At 40.2% G+C, this 15,398-nt stretch overlaps 1 protein-coding gene across 6 annotated transcripts in view; it reads left to right on the top strand.

Moving 5' to 3' along the window:
* Positions 1-15,398, top strand: part of NEIL3 (nei like DNA glycosylase 3) — a 357,388-nt gene that overhangs the window by 253,860 nt on the left and 88,130 nt on the right. For all 6 annotated transcript variants that reach the window (XM_032468751.1, XM_032468753.1, XM_032468750.1 and 3 more), the window contains one exon: positions 10,650-10,800. The gene's annotated coding sequence lies outside the window, so the exon portion shown is untranslated. The remainder of the gene's footprint in view (positions 1-10,649; positions 10,801-15,398) is intronic.

The raw sequence follows: 15,398 nt of genomic DNA, 5'->3' as shown, positions 1-15,398 counted from the left end.
AATTTATAACTTTTGAATCAATCAGAGAGTTTTCCTGGAGGAAAAAAAAAATGATTTTCCGTATAACGTAGAATTCGAATAATAAATCATTGGATAAAAGGATATGGCCAGCCGTACTCTTGAGTTGTGAGGTCTCCATGGCTAAGAATGTTGTAAAATAAAGTTTGTTTCCAGTGATCTTTTTAGATCAGAAGTCAATGAGCTTTTCCTATAGATAGCAAATATTTTAGGTTTCCCAGGCCATAAAATCTCTGCCACAGCCACTCAGTTCTACCGTCGTAGCGTGAGAGGAGCCATGTGCAGTGTGTAAACAAGTGAGCATGGCTGTATCCCAATAAAACTTTATTTACACAAACAAGCAGTGGGTAAGAATTGGCCTGTTGATTGCTGGCCTGTTTTTTGATGGTCAAAGCTATCTTTGAACTTCTCATTCAGCCTAACAGTCTTTTTACTATTCTGCCCTAAGCTTGAAATATAGCAACACTAAAAATCTACTTGTATCCTGATATTCAGGTATAATAATATCTATAATCTAAATTCCTTATTTTTCACCATACAAGTGTATAGTTGGGAAAAACTGCCAAAAAAAGAATACCTTTTTAATTTAAAAATATATTGTGCTTTTTAGATATGTTAGAACTACAGATTGCAACAATTTAATGCATTGATTTGTCTAAGACTGCATCCAAATTTCTTTTATCCTTTGCTTCGTGAAAGTACGTCAGATAGACCTTTACTGCAAGACATTCCTGTCAATTTGGTTTATTTAAATCCATAATTTAAGAAAAATGAATGCGTAGTCACTGGCAATTTTACAGCCAGACGCACTAGTAGTTATGAGATCCATCCCACTGCTTAGGCCTTTGGAAGTGGTAAGGAGAAAATAATCATTCAGTTGGCTTTTCTGTGTTTGACAAATTTTTCTTGAATAAAGGGTGGATGATAAAGGAATCAATATTTTAAATACACAGCATTAAAAATCTTGCCAAATGTCGCTGTTCCTGCACTGGAGTTAGTTGCATCTGTCCAGGGAGTTATGTGTTCTGTTTCTGTGCCTTATCGGTAATAAGGTAGTTTAGTCACACATCTCCCCGTTGTGTATACAAGTTTAATTTTTCATAATTCTGTCCTTAAGAAACACTGCATTCTTCTGAGACTAAAGATTAATAACAACATAAATTAGATTGTCTGGGTTTTCAGGGGATTTCACAGATTTAACACTCCATTCTGGTACATGAAAAAGCCAAGATTCATTTCTCAGGTTAAAGAGTCGAGGTCCTTTTCGTATAGTACTTTTACAACGTCAATTAATTATTTTTATTTCGCGCTTTATCCTGAGATAAAGATTTTGAATACTAATTGAAACTCAGCTCTAGTTACTGCCAAGGAAAACTTAAACCTTAAACCTTCCTTTCCTTATATGTAGCTTTTCGTAGTAACAGTTTAAATAATGTCTTATGTAAAGTGTCTTGGATGAGAAAAAAAAAAAAACCCTTGGTCCATAGAAATTTTATACTCAATATTATTTTTCTATATCTCACAAATCTTCTAAGTACTTGCCACTTTTCCCCCCTTTTCTCCCTTCAAGAATTTAAACTGTGATTTCTCTGGGATCTTTCCCCAAAGCCCTAAATTTTATGATAAATCCTCTCTCCTCCTGTTACTTTCACGTTTCTAATTTTTATTTTTCTTTTTGTTACATTTTGTACCTCTGTTGCTCTCTGCAATATTGATTAGAAATAGAAAGTAAACAAAACCCAGTAGAACTAGCGGAGAAATGTACTGGTCTGCAATCTTTCGACTTTTCCTGTTTGCTTTATTATCTCTTTTGTAAACGATCCTAATATTTCTTCCTCCCTTTTACGTTTTGCTAATTCAACATTTCTTAGTTCTCTATTCTGTGAAAGCTCATTACTAGGTTTCTGAGATTAGCATTTTTGCTATATTCTACTAAAAAGTACTTTTTACTGGCTTGTTGGTATTTGGTTGGCCTGTTTCAAACATCGATTGCCTCACTTTGGTCTTTATCACAATAGAACTCGACCTACCTAGAGCTCAAGGGAGCAATCAGTGGCAATGCTTTCATATATTTTAGGTGCAAAAATACTGCATCACTATGCTGTACCCCGAAACTTAACACAATACTGTAAAGCAACTACACTTCAATTTTTAAAAATGATTTGATCTGTCCATAGTCATCACAGTGGGACAGAAGGGTAAACTTATTGATAGATGTTCTTAACACTCTGATTTTTGAAAGAGTGGACCCAGCTAGTCATGCCACAAACTTCATTCCATTTCTACCTTGTTCTTTTAAAAGAGCTTTTCTCCCAAAACAGGAAGAGGATGCGCAGGTGTGCACACACCTATAGCAGGTGGTTCACACACGATCTGATTTTGTATTTCCATATCTCTGTCCCCATTTTACAGAGAATAATGTTGAAGCCAAGTAGTTCAGTTATTTTCCCAAAGTCATAAGTATAGTAAATAATGGATCCAAGATTTAATCTCTTATACATCTGTCTTGAAAATACCACGCTGTTTCTCATGTCTGTCTCCTTAAAGAGATGGATATTGCCTGGACCCCATTATAACCACCTAGGAAAAAGGTTTAAATATTTTATTTATTATAAAGTTTGGGGACTTCTAAATGAATATTACTAATATTATCTTTTTCACTGTTTTTCACTAACCCTAAGAAAAGCCAACATAATAAACTTATAGACTGAGGCATTTATTTGTTAATCTAAGGAACGTTTCTTGGACGCCTCCCTGCGAATGATACCGTGTAAGATGCTGAGGAGACGTAAAGATGAAACACAGGCTCCGACTTGAAAGCATTGTTTTCATTGGCCACTCCCCCCAATTAAGAGTCTGTTTCCTCATCTGTAAAGTGAATAAAATCAAAGTACTTGCCTCATTTACTTTTTCTCACGTAGTTACTTTTATTATCCCCCATTTTACTGATGAGGAAACTAAGGCACAGAGAAGTTAAGTGACTTTCTTAAGGTCACACAGCTAATCGATGGTGGAGCTGCGATTTGAACCCAGGCAGTCTGGCTTCGCTGTGCGTTCTCAGCCGCTGTGTCACGCTGCCTGCGGGAAGGTCAGTAGACACCACACGAGAAGTGAATTGACGCTGGCTTCTTTCTGTTCTGATGCACATGGGGTCCCAGGTTCCTTGTTACTCCATTTGTGAATCTTACAGTTTTTGGTGCCACTCGTTAAAAAATAGGTTCAATGTCTTATGTGTTAGTCAAAGAAAATACAAGGACTTAGAAAATTTTGTCTTTCTCTTTAACCAGGTTTAAAATGAAATAAAATTACTTACTTAAAAAAATTATAGGAGTAACAATAAGTAACTCTGATCTCAGAGAGCTGTTTTGAGAATCAAATTAGACTATAGGATCCCATAATAGCTTTAGCAGAGAATAGATGCTTGATAAATAATTTGTGCTTTATAAAAAGAAAACTGCTGAAACATTTTTGCATTTACTGCTAGGAAAGAGCTGTCCATGTCTTCCAAGAATGAGGGAGAAAATAGCCTTCTTGTTCTAAATTTGAAAGGGTTTGTGAAATCTCATTAAAACTAAAACTTAACCCTGCACTAGTGTAACAGGGCATGTGTCTCGTTTATTGCTCTGCCCACAGCCGGAATATGGTGCCAAGAGCATCGTACACGACTGAGTTGTCGGGGGGGGGGGGAGGGGCGGGAGAAACCCACCTGTGGTACCCAGCAAAATTACAAATCGGTCAATATTTGTGTTAGTTGCTTTTATTTGTAATTCTGTTTGGGGAAGCAAAGGCTGAAAAGAACATTCCGGGACAAGGGGAATAAAAGTTTATACCTTTTGAATTCCTAATACGTGCTGTGTAATATGTGAGGCATGTTCTCATGTGTGATCTTATTTGTGCCTTCTGTCGCAATCCTTATAAACGTGGTCAGTGGGCCCTAGGTCAAGCTTTTCCCAGGACTTGGAAATAAGGGAAACCGCATTGCCCTTGACAAGCGCACGGTGACACCAGCACGTACAGGATGACGGCAGGACCACTCGCAGCCACCTGCCAGGCCCCCAGGATGAGCCCACGCAGAGAGGATCGTGAATCGGGAGGAGGGTGGGCGGAACTGGAGACACAGTCATAACTTCCGCTTATGAGCACTTACCCTGCGCCAAGCAGGGCACTGAGAACTTTTCGTTCTTTTCCTAACACTGTGAGAAAGTGGCAGACTTGGAACTTGCCACCTGGCCTGCGTGGCTCTGAGATCTGTAGTCCTGGAATCACAGGTCCTGTCGGTCTGCTGTCTGTGGGGAGCGGATGCCTCCTGGGGCCGTAAGGAGTTCTGATGAGTATTAACTACATCATCATCATCATCATCATCATCATCATCATCATTATTATTATTGTTGTTATTGTTATTGTTATTATTTTGGCTACCCAATAGCAAACTCTGTTCCTATGCCTGGGACGTTCATACAGTGTGTGTCTTGGTCGGAGGCCCAGCCAAGCTGAGGCACCCGCCAGGAAGGCACGGTCAAGGAAGCAGAGAAGCAGAAGCAGTGGGGATGTTGTTCTGGGCTCAGAGTGGCTGTAGCTCATCCAGTTTTAAGGGACCTCAGCGTCGGAGGTGCCCTGCTGGCCCCAGTGACCTTGCCAGCTGGAGCCACGGGCAGCACACTGCTGCTCCCCGAGTTCCCTAACCAGGTGTCAGAGCCCTACTTCATTCCTGTTCATCTTCTGATCCCGGCTCCCCATCCTTCCTGTGACCCTGTGAGTTAACCAACAGTTCATTTCCATGAATTCTTATCCTCCGATCATAACGTGACTGACACAGCGTCACAGTCAACATAACTCCAGGAGTCTCTGTAGGGAGGGTTGAAAGGAGCTGTCTTTGCCTCATGCATTAAAATCTTAGCCCTATAGTTCCCTGCCCTTGTTCTTCTTGTCAAGCAAACTTTTGATCATGATTTGCTTCAGTCCATGGAGAAACACTGAGCTAGTCCTGCTGACGGGAGAATTCCCATTCACCAGAATGGTTCTGCTTCCCATCACTGCCGAGTCCAAGCTCATACTGCTCGCTGCACAACAGCCCAATAAATCGAGGGGTCAGTTTTGGGGGCAACGAATAGTGACTTTATGCAGAAAGCCAGCAGACCGAGGATATGGAGGACTAGTGTCCCAGAGGACCACCGTGCCTGAGTTAGAATTCAGGTTTCTTTATACTAACAACGGGGAGAGGGTAAAGTCAAACATTTCCTGTTTCCCGTCAGCCTCCAGAGGGGTGGTGGTCATTTTTTGCTTCCTGCAGTTACTCACAGGTGGGCCTGGTCAGGGTATTTCCTGTGAACTAAACAAAGGTATTTTAGCTTAATGCTTATTAAGGAGGGGAGGTGGGGTTCCCAGAGTTGGGCCACTAAGTATAATGTAAACTTATAGATAACATCCCTTCAGTGGTTAACAAGCAATAGAATGCAAGTTAAAGTAGAAGAAAGAGATCTAACAGAGTCAGATGTGTTCTTCCCTAGGACGTCGGGTTAATACGTGGATCTTTGGGCTTTCTGACAGTGTCGGGAGTTTGGTTATGTGAATCTGCTTTTGAGAGCTGGATACACTCTGACGTGCTAATCACTCATCTGCCCAAGGGCCAGAACAGAAGGTTTTGGTGGATTCACCAAATGTCCCCCAATATTAGCCTCTTTAAGAAAAAACTGTCCATTTCTCAACATTTCTATTAGCTTGCCTTTCTCTAAACTTTTCCACCATGGAGATGAATACAAACAAACCAGTGTAGAACAAATATCTGGCAATATAACTGTCAAAAAAAAAAGACAATTGAAAGTTTCAGCATTCATGATTTTCATATGATCCAAGTGTTGGAAGTCTACCAAACTGTTAACAGTAACAGAAAATTCCAAGATCAAAACTTAAGTTTTACAAAATGAGGGAAGATCAGATGGAGAGTTAACCTCTGAATTCCATCTGGGGGTGTAGGGAGCCAGAGACAAACTCTAAAATCATGTCGGAGTGACAACAATTAGAACTAGAAAGGACTCCGTTAGTAGATTATAAGGCAAGAATGGTCTGAGGGGAGATTCTCGGGGACAGGGTTCAGCTGAAGGTTTTCAAAGGGCCACAAATAGAGAGAGAAAGGCAGTGCAGCTCACATGTGTGGAGAAGGGAGGTAATCCACAGCAAGTGCCCTCTAAGCTTTCATCAGTTCCTGGAAACGTGATGAATGTGCACAAAATCTGACTAGCGAACCTGAGAGAGGGTGGTCGGCTACAGTGGAAGCTGAGCATCAGCAAACACGGGAGGGCAGGGGCCGAGCTTGGAGCCACGGGCAAAACTCTTAGGCAATGAGTTTTAAGCAAAAGGGAAAGAAAGAGAGTTTTGTAGCATCCACCGATCTCAATCACAAAAATTGTAAACACTGAGGCTGCTTCATACCACGGATAACACCAGTGCCTCCCAGTGCCTCCAATCACTCTTAAAAACAAGTTTTAAAATCCCCCTATCAAGAAAAAAGCCCTTTGACATGGGCCATGGCATGGCATTTATGAATATGACACCAAAGGTGCAAGCAAAAAAGCAAAAGCAAAAAGGTGGGGCTACATCAAAGCAAAAAGCTTCTGCACAGCAGAAGAAACAATCAACAAAATGAAAAAGCAACCTTCAGGATGGGAGAAAATATTTGTAAACCACATATCTGATAAGGGGCTAATATCTAATAATAAAATATAAGAAACTCACACAACTCAATAATTTAAAAAAATCATCCAATTTAAAAAATGGGCAAAGGCCCTGAATAGATATTTTTTTCTAAAGAAGATATGCAAATGACCACCGAGTACATGAAAAGGCACTCATCAGGGAAATGCAAATCAAAATCACAAGGAGAGATCACCTCACACCTGTCGGAATGGCTGTGATCCAAAAGACAAAAGAAAAGTGCCGGTGAGGAGGCAGAGGGAAGGGAACTCTGGTACATTGCTGGTGGGAACGTAAGCTAGTCCTATCCTATATGTTCATAACAGCATAGACAAAAGGCAAGACGTGGAAATAACCTAAGCGATCTGTCATCACTGATGGATGACTCGGTAAAGAAAATGTGGCATTATTGAGACATAAAAAGAAGGAAATACTGCCATAAATGGACCTGTAATAATGGACCTGTAAAGTGGACCTGCCATAAATGGGCATGATGCTAAGTCCAATAAGTGAGACAGAGGAAGGTAAATACAGAGAGCAGACTGGCGGTCACCAGGCGCAGGAGGTGGCGGGGCAGGGAATAGGCTGAAGGCCATCAAAGGGTACAAGCTTTTATTTTAGGATGAATAAGTTCTGGGGATGGACAGCTTGGTTCATGTGGCTGTAGTTGCCAGTACTGTGTTGTATATTTGAGAGCTGCTGAGGTAGTAGGTCTTAAGAGCTCTTACCACAGCAACAAAAAAGGGACTGCGTTAGATGTTGGGTGTTGACTCACCTTAGTGTGATAATCATTTAGCAACACATACAAGTGTCAAATCATGTCTTACACCTTAAACGTATGCCACGCTGTATGTCAGCTGTACCCCCATAAAGCTGGGGGGTAATGAATTGCAGTAACAGTGACAAAAGAAATAAGATCCTCCAAGACTTCTGGTCAGATTTACTGAAAATACATGATATTTCGGCTATTTCTGTTTAAATAGTCTTGAAATTTGAGGCACATTAAATAAACTCAGTTTATTCAATCTCTGAGTGAAAATACTCAAACAGGAGTATAAAGTTCTCAGGTCCCCAGATAGGGTTTTACACACTCAGCTGTCCAACTGTGAACGCTAATTTAAAACCATTTTCTATATCTTTCCTTTTGTCCATGTTAAAAAGATAACAAGAATTTCATTTTTTGACTAAATTGCCTCTGAGAAGTTAACTTATTTTCCCCCACCCATCTCAGAATCAAAGGAACTCTTAGTTTCAGCTCAAAGCTTATCTTGTCTGTTGTGTTTTGTTATTTAAAACAGCCCACCAAAGACAGCCCAGTATTTTATACCAGCGCCTTTAAAAATGCATGAGGATGTGCTTATACAGTATCATCACAAACTTTAAGGCATCATCCATCTCTAAGAACCATCCTCCTAAATCTGCACCAGTGCCCTCAGTCATTGTAAAGCACACATTTTCTGATTCACAGCATCTTAGAAGCTTCCAAGAGTTTAAGCTTTGAAAGCTTTCAAAATGGTTTATTGATCTAAAGTGCCTGTTGGGAAAGTCTGATTTATGTCTCCCACTTAAGATCGCATTGTCTGTACTCATCTATATTCCTCTGAAGTTTGACAGTTTTTTCCCACAGTTCTTAGTATCTTCACTTATTCCATCATATCTGACATAATCCATCAAAGCTAAAAACCAAATAAATAAATAGATAGAGGAAGAGAGACACACTGTATCAAAAATATAATTATTTCTTTTGTTGTTTTTGGTGGGGAGGCAATTGGGTTTATTTATTTTTAGAAGAGGTTCTGGGGATTGAACCCAGGACCTCATGCGTGTTAAGCATGTGCTCTACCACTTGAGCTATACCCTCCCCCTTATAAGTATTTCTTTTATTCTTGATTTTGACTAAGCTACGTAATATAGATTCATATTCAAACATGGAGTCAGTAAGAATCTTCATTAACTACAGCTAATCAAGTTTTTCTAAAGTCTCAAAATGTAATTGACACTGAGTTTGGCTTCAGAGAAAGAACTGAACTGAGTTTGAATAGGTTATTTTATTTCAAGAAAACCAACAAAGGAAAACTAATTGTACTCCATTACTGCTACGAAGTAAAGAACTGCCATCAGTGGGTCCTACCCCAAGAGTAATGTTAGCCTTTATGGTATTATTTCTCAATGCTTCAGTTACTTTATATGCATTATATCTGCATTTGAAATTGCATATACATTCTTACGTCACTGAAAGAAAACGTAACGTGACGACAGGCAAAACCTCTGGAGGTAACCGTCCCATCCATGTAAATTGGATGAGGATAGAAACCAGTGACAACATGGATCTTACAACACGTTACATTGATGACTTCGTTGTATTTCTTTACCCAGACTGTGTTTGTCAGGGAGTCACTGGAACACTGTTCTAGAATTTCTTCCTAGTGGTTCTATACATTGAACAGCAGTAAGAGCCTTAAGAGACGTCTGTCACCTGTGATGAAGCCCACCTGATAAACTCGTGACGTGTCTGAAATTTAAAGCCAAGCAAAAGTCTTAAAGTGTGAATCATGGACATGAAGTTTTGTGTCTTTCTCTGTGTCTTAGTTGTAACGCGTGTCACAATTTACATTTATTTTGTTTCTGGTTTTGTAGTGTTGGTTCGTCCTTTCATTTGATCGTTAGCTCCGTGAGATCACGTAGCTGTCGCTCCCTGTCACGGCCCATAGTGTCACCTGGTAGCTGACGCAGACTAGGTTCCCATGAGTACCTTTTGAAAGAATAGTAAAAAGGATCAGATGTTTGCCAGACGTGTTTCTCATGGGTCAGTTGTGAGGCCAGCCCAGGAGACTTTCAGCACCTCTGGTAGATACCAAGAAAGAGAAGGTATGAGAATACAAAGGAATGGAGTTTATTCTTCAGTGAGGCTGCACAGCCGTATGGTCATTTCTCTGTGCTGTTCCCAAACTTCCTCCCGAGCCGTGGTGACTGTCTCTACCATTATTGTACGTGACCCAGACATACCTGGAGCCGTGGATTCTGCAGGAGTCGCTCCAGTGTGGAGACGAACAATAAAATGAGAAGTAATGACTAGATTACAACCAGACCACGGCCAAATGGTTTGTTTTATGAGCAAATTGCATCATTATGCTAAGAAAATGAATTGTTTATCATTCTAATCCCCTCCCTCGGAATTAGATTTTAACTGCTGTTGTTTAATAAAATACTAATTATTGACTGGTGGTTTCCAATTAAACTCCATGACATGACACCGGGCCTGCAGAGCCCTGGGTGTGGCTTCCAAACTGTCTGCAGCAAAGAAATCCCATTTGGCACTCTCTGATCAGAGTTCGCACTGGAGTTGAAATCTATTTTTCATCCTTGTCTTGGTCACTCTCCATCTTATCATATTAGTGTCAGAGTTGGGATGACATGTTCTTTCTACTACAGTAAAATAGCTGGAATGATTCACAGACACAAAACAGCAGCAAACCAAGATGCATTCCCCGTACGCTTGGAAGGCATATAGAAAGCGTGTCAGGAACTGGACAGACACGAATTTGAGAACATTTTTCATAAGGTGGAAATTGGATCAAAGTGTTAATGTTTATGCTATTTCTAGACTAATGTATAATGCACATTAATCTTGAAATACATTAAAAAATTCTTTTGGGGGGAATTATAAAGAAAAGATGCACCAGAAAAAAAATAAATCTTAGTGGTAATGACTCTTCAGTAAATTAACATTTTAGTGGGGAAAATGACCGTGTGATCACTAATACATTGATTTCTTTACCTGGAATTTTAACAGGATTTCAGGGTAAGTGTACAGAAAAAGCGCCACAGGTGAAATTCATTCATGGCTGATTCCAAAGGAAGCAATTACAGTCAACTATTTAAAACCTGGAATTTTCAGGATGTTATTCATGTGTTTATTTTTATTTTTTTCTAATTTATAGGTGAAACACAGAACTTTGTGATAATATGGAGACAAACCATGAAACTGTTTTGCATGACAGAGTCTCGGCAGTTACCCTCATCACTCACCTGTTGAACCATTCATTCTTCAGGAATATATTGATTGAATTCATGACCTTCGAAGAGCTTAAAGTAAGTTGCATATTTTACATTTACAGAAAGGTAATGTCTCAGATCTGTAACAATTTTGGTAATAACAACTATCATACTAAGATACTATGCAGAGCCTCTTGAAAAAATGAATCACATTTAACTAAAATTTTCCCGAAAAATGACATTTCACAGTAAGTGAGAATGTAACTGATTATTTTTAGCATAACATTTTATTTAGGTGAAAAAAAGCTTCCATCATTAAATATTCCTTTTTTTGGCTGAAAATAATGTCACCACTTTTGTACCATGATTATGTAATTTGTAAGCATCAAGGGAAGGTGAGTGAGGGATACATGAGAACTCTGCCCAATTTGCAGTTTCTCTGTAAGTTTAAATTTTTTCCCAAATAAAGAGGTTTTTTAAGGGTGCTCATCACTTGTTTAGCATTTAGAGCCAATCTATGTGAAGGAAATTCATCATGATGAAAATCAGTTTTATTAAGTACCGTGGAGAGAATAGATAAATGGAGAGTATTTCAGAAAATGACTTAACAATGCACTGAATGGTGCAAACTGTGCGTGGACGTCAACAGCTGACGTGCTTCTAGAATGATCTCAACAGAAGAATAAATGTGGACCGTTTTATTGGAACAGTAGACACAAAACCAGCCATGTGTACACAAAAGTGAAATAACTAATAAAGATGGCTAATGCTTATGGACTCTTATTTGCAAGGCACATTAAATCTTCCAGAAAGGGCATGAGTTAAGTATCAGATTTGACCTCTTCAAACAGTCAAATCTCTTCCACAAAGTTACAGAGCTAACAAGAGGCTGAACAGTGATTTGTCTTAAAGTCCTGAACTGTGATTTCAACACAGGCTGATGAGGCTCCAGGCCGGTGCACTTGACCACAGGGCTGTGTGGTGTACCTTTAATCTTTGAGTTTGACATTTCCTCTGTAGCAGAAATGCTGGGTTTGCATCTTGTCCCCTTCTCTGGCTAAGAATGAGGAGCAGCGGGCATCCCTGAGTGGAAAAGACCTTCAGTTTATTGTTTCAGGGCAGTTTTTCTCTTCGACAAGCAGGGAATGATCCCAACCTTGAATTCATGGTCACCGTATACCAACCCAGTCAGCTAAATTGGCCAGAGGACTGTGATGTCACAGGTGTGCTGTGACAGCAACTCAACCTGTCCAAGCCATGGGATCCCCTCCAGAAGTCATAGGCTCCATCCCATATTGGAGGGTGCCAGGCTGAACCACATTCAGACAAGCACAGTCAGTCCCACACACTTTTAGTAGCCATTCAGCAGACCATGTTTTGTGCTTCATAATGGCATTATTTGGGACTTTGTTCTATGTATTAAAAAAACCTCAATAGCCCTAATTTCCAGTCTGTGGAATTTCTAAAATAGCATGTGAAGATTTCTATAAATATAGCCTATAATCTCCATCTTAGTGTTGTGCTTCAATGCAATTCGTTATTCATTAGTGAGGAATTTGAAAGAAATACCTGGTTCTCATCACTTACAGAAAACAGCATATAAAAACAGAAGAAAAGAAGTGCAAAGTTTAATCTGAAGTAACTATCTTGTTCTACTGCTGTTAACAATATTAGCTTTCTTTGAGGTAAACTTTCCTGAATATGCCATAACAGTGTTTAATAATAATATCTTTTTGAATCTAAAATTTTGACATTTGTTTCAAATTCATAAAATGAAAAGTAAGAGGGGCTTTCCAGCCCATAAAATGAGGGGGAAGGAAGACATTAACACGGGGACTCAGCCAAAAGGGATCTGAGCATTCCTAACCCACTGGACTAGAAAATCTTAAAAGAGCTCACTTCTGAGATAAGCAGTACCTAGTGGTGACGGGCACCCTGGGGAAGTCATAAGAATACTAAGCCAAATGTTAATTCCCCAATATTCCCGCTATTTAAAGCTCTGATTGAAGGAGTGAAAGGGTCATTTTTGACCCTAGAGGGACTTTTTCCCTAGCAGTTTCTGCCAAAACTTGAAATAACAGTCACATGATTTCTGGTCAACATAATGAACTTGCGTGAACCTCAAAAAACGTTGCCAGTTTACTGTCTTTTGGTAATATTCCTGACAGTGATTTTTCAATAAGAAAACATTTGAAAGGCTATGGAAGTACACTACACTCATCATTGTTTCATTGACTTTTATAAAAAGCAGGTTATGTGAAGAACTGGGAGTCTGAGTTACTTTGACTATAGTGTATTTTCTTCAGTTTTTGTTGGATCATTTGTAAAGATCACCCCCCAGGCCCCACTCCCATCCCTCCCTTATCCCCTCCGCAACCCCCATCAACCCCTGCCCCCCACCACTCCAGAATCTCTGATTCAGTGCTAATTAGCTTGATGCCTGCGGGCAAGTCTCTTAACATCTTTGGCCTCTGGTTTGTTATCTGCAAAATGAGAGTTTGTGAGTAGATGAATTCTAATGCACAAATCGGTTTTGAAAAAACATGATTGTGAATTTAAATCTCATATTTACAGAAAATAGATATCGACATTTTAGGGTTTGTGGGAACGTAGTCCTTTACAATGTTTTGTATGTTTTGAACCTCAGCTTTATTTTTCTTTTATCTGAAATGGTTAAAAAGAACTTTACAGATAACTTGAGAGTGGTATTAATCGGTTTACCCACATAAACAATTGCTGAAAGAAACGTAAGTTTGGATATCAAGCTGAAAACTGGAAGTGCCAGGTGATACCCACCGCTTTATGTGTGTCGGCCTGCCTAGTTTTGTACCACTCGGTATGGATAAGACCTTTTCTTAAAGCTCTTTATGCATGATTAGTGAAGCTTTGTCTTAAGACAAGAAAAAAGAAATGGAGGAAGTATTTTATTTATAATTGAGTCAAAAAAGGCTACTCATTAGCTATGCCTTCATAACATTTCATCAAACTAATCCACATACAAAACTCTTTGTCCTTTCTTCCTGTCCTTCTCCATTTTTCTAGACTTCCTTATCCTAACTGGCTGCAGAAACACAATCATGTGACTGGACATAAATTTCAAAATAAAAAGCAGAGGCATTCAGAGGACAATGGAGGTTGATGGAGAGTGTGTTGTGCTCCTTTTTATAACAGGTTCTCCTTTTCCTCCTTTACTTTTTTTAGGGGGGAAGGATAATTAGGTTTATTTATTTGTTTGTTTTTTGATGGAGGTCCTGGGAACTAAACCCAAGACCTTGTGCATGCTAAGCAGGCACTCTACCACTGAGCCACAGCCTCCCCCAGTCCTTTCTCTAGGGTTAGGCTTGGACCAGGGCTATGAAGTCATCTGATAAATGTTCCCAGGATGTTTTAGAACAGGTTTAGATTTTCAAATTTGAAGAGTTGTGTCCAAGTTCTGATTTACATGTCCGAGGCTTCCCTGGCCCCAAACAGTTTTCACAGTCAGAGTCTTCTGAACTGGAAATTCACAGAAGACCACTAAGGCTCAGGAAGCACGCTCCATGTTTCTTCATGTAAAATATGCTAGAAAGTTCTTGATACCCTTTTGAGAGAGAGCAAAACTGCACTTTTACCGATGGTGATTCTTTTGGTTTTAAGTGAGAATGGAGGGCAGACTCTACCATCTGTGACCAGGGGCGTGGATGCTGCCAGCCTGGCAGCCTTATCTCGGTCCACTGTGGTCGCCTTTGGTTCTGAAAATTCTATCAGGGTGCTGGCCTTTCCCACTTAGAAATCTACATGCACTCTCAAATTAAATCTGTGCTTTGCCTACAGAATCACTCCTGTCTTTTAAGTCTCTCGGTGGCGTTGATTCCACCGGCACTCTTTAAATCAGTCAGGTGGATGTGCGTGGAATCATCTGGAGGGTCTGCCTTCCGTCCGCAGTTCATAGCACTGCTCATCAAGGCCTGACACCTGTCCTCAGGATGCCGTCATTTCTTCTCCAGATTTCTTTTCCATCCCACCATGTGAATCCCAAATCAAATCAACCCTGGGATCCTGGCACATCCATTATTCATCTATGGATGAGGTATTGCTAGCAAAATTTAACATAGCGAAGCAGAGAAAAGGGTAACGAATATGCTAGTTGGAGAGATATAGAGGAAGAGGGAAAAGATGGAGAGAGAGAGAAAAACAGAGCGATCGATTAAGAACACAGGTGAGGTGCAGATGCAGACCAGGTAGAGCCAACAGCTTGGTACGTGCAAAGCTGTAGCAGGAACGCTAATAAGGTCTTTATTCTTTCAAAGAAAGCATTATTAATTAAACCTTGAAGGTGACTGAGGAAGGAAGAGATTTGAGTAGGACCCCAACACCTTCTGGAAGAGATCGAAACTCTCTTCTCAAAGAGAGTTTTCATCTAAGAGGTCCTAGGTCCTCTCCAAGACCTAGGAGTAGAAGCAAGAAGGATCGTGAAGGACAGCAGATTCCTAGGATAAAGTCCCTGTGGAAATCAGAGATTCGGGGCAAGTGTGATGGCCCCTGGCCCTAGAATGGGGTGGTGACAGAGGCTATGTTTCTGGGTTGGTGGCCCAGTTGACTCTGGCCTGGACTCCGACCCCTGAACTACAGATTTTAAACCACAGGAAGTGGTTTTGCTCGTGAGCCACTCAAACCACAGTGTCATAAAGAGTGAACAGTGGGAACCCCAGTCC

This window comes from Camelus ferus, chromosome 26 (assembly GCF_009834535.1).
Source record: "Camelus ferus isolate YT-003-E chromosome 26, BCGSAC_Cfer_1.0, whole genome shotgun sequence".
NCBI classification, from domain to species: Eukaryota; Metazoa; Chordata; class Mammalia; order Artiodactyla; family Camelidae; genus Camelus; species Camelus ferus.
The sequence above is the reverse complement of the archived record's forward strand: the minus strand, read 5'-3'. Positions and strand labels throughout refer to the sequence as shown.